This window comes from Schistocerca nitens, chromosome 2 (assembly GCF_023898315.1).
Source record: "Schistocerca nitens isolate TAMUIC-IGC-003100 chromosome 2, iqSchNite1.1, whole genome shotgun sequence".
Lineage (NCBI taxonomy): Eukaryota > Metazoa > Arthropoda > Insecta > Orthoptera > Acrididae > Schistocerca > Schistocerca nitens.
The window spans coordinates 772,725,573-772,726,957 of NC_064615.1; the positions used below are offsets into that span (position 1 = coordinate 772,725,573).

The following is a 1,385-nucleotide window of genomic DNA, read 5'->3' on the forward strand; positions in this document are numbered from 1 at the left end:
GAAAGAATCGAACCTACCCCAAGAAACTTGAGGGTGGTGTCAGTCCTCCTCTACATTTCCTTCTAAGCGATGTTCATCCCAGGAAAGAAGAACGACGTCTCATTGGAGGAGAATTCGCGGGATGAGAGTAAATTTTATAGTCAAAAGCAGCAGCTTTTGTGCCTGTGTCCTGGACAGAATCAAGCAGGAGGTTATCGTGCAGCAAAACTACTCACTTGGACAACTTTCCACGACTTTTCGTCCTGACAGCTTATCGTAATCTCCTTAGGACACGTCAATACAACTCATATGCTCCTGTGACGGTTTGCCCATTACAAGACTTGTCTGTTAGCACCACACTGTGATTTTCCTAACCTAATTATTTATAAAGGTAAAATTATATACCATGGGTTTAAATGAGACTAAAAAGTACAAAATAATTTCTCCTTGCCCCTTGAACATGTATCTATGCCCCATACAGATAGTCCTGAAAATTTGTGGTTGCGAATTTTTAATAGCTTCGAAAATACTTCTAAGATTTATAACAAAAGCCGTGGGTTGCGTGCAGTCAATAATAGCAGCTGAGCTATTCATGCATCAGTTATGTATTTTTCGTTATAAATCTTAGAAGCATTTTAATAGTTATCAAAAATTCATAAGCACAAATTTTCAGAGCTGTACGTACGATGTGATGAATCTATATGGGGCTGGAAAAAATTTGTTTTATACTTTTTAGTTAGAGTTAAAAACGTGGTTTATTAAAAATTCAATTTCATTTGAATAATTATTTTCTGCTTTTTAGTATTGCATGTGTGAAATTTTTCAGTGAGTTTCAAATATTTTGAAGAGATTACGACAGAAATATTCGTAAATTTCAGGTTTATTTTATATTCTCTTCACCTGATTTAACCAATATATTGTTTCCTGCTATGTGTATCTTGTGAAAGGAGCGTTAAGCTAAAAAGTAGAGAGCTCACACGGAGGCTTACTAGCAACCGTCCTTCCTACGAACCACTCCGGACTGCCGGCCCGAGTGGCCGAGCGGTTCTAGGCGTTACAGTCTGGAACCGCACCACCGCTACGGTCGCAGGTTCGAATCCTGCCTCGGGCATGGATCTGTGTCATGTCCTTACGTTAGTTAGGTTTAAGTAGTTCTTTGTTCTAGGGGACTGATGACCTCAGATGTTAAGTCCCATAGTGCTCAGAGCCATTTGAACTCCGGACTGGAAAGGAAACGGGGGAAATGGCCGTGATGCACAAAAGTACCCTCCGCCACAAACCTCACAAGAAAGCAGTTAATATTGCTACGTTGAAATTTTCAATTCGCTAACTCATCAGGAAGTTAATTCGGAATCAACTGCAAAATTTGTACCGAACAGACAGAAAACACAGCACATTTATAAAAA

The 1,385-nt window shown here is 39.4% G+C and overlaps 1 non-coding gene across 1 annotated transcript; it reads left to right on the forward strand.

The window, feature by feature from the left end:
- Positions 1-1,006: 1,006 nt before the first annotated feature.
- Trnas-gga (transfer RNA serine (anticodon GGA)) lies at positions 1,007-1,090 on the forward strand. Its single transcript is given in 2 exon segments — positions 1,007-1,046; positions 1,056-1,090. It is a non-coding gene; the product is annotated as a tRNA-Ser (tRNA).
- The last annotated feature ends 295 nt before the right edge of the window (positions 1,091-1,385 follow it).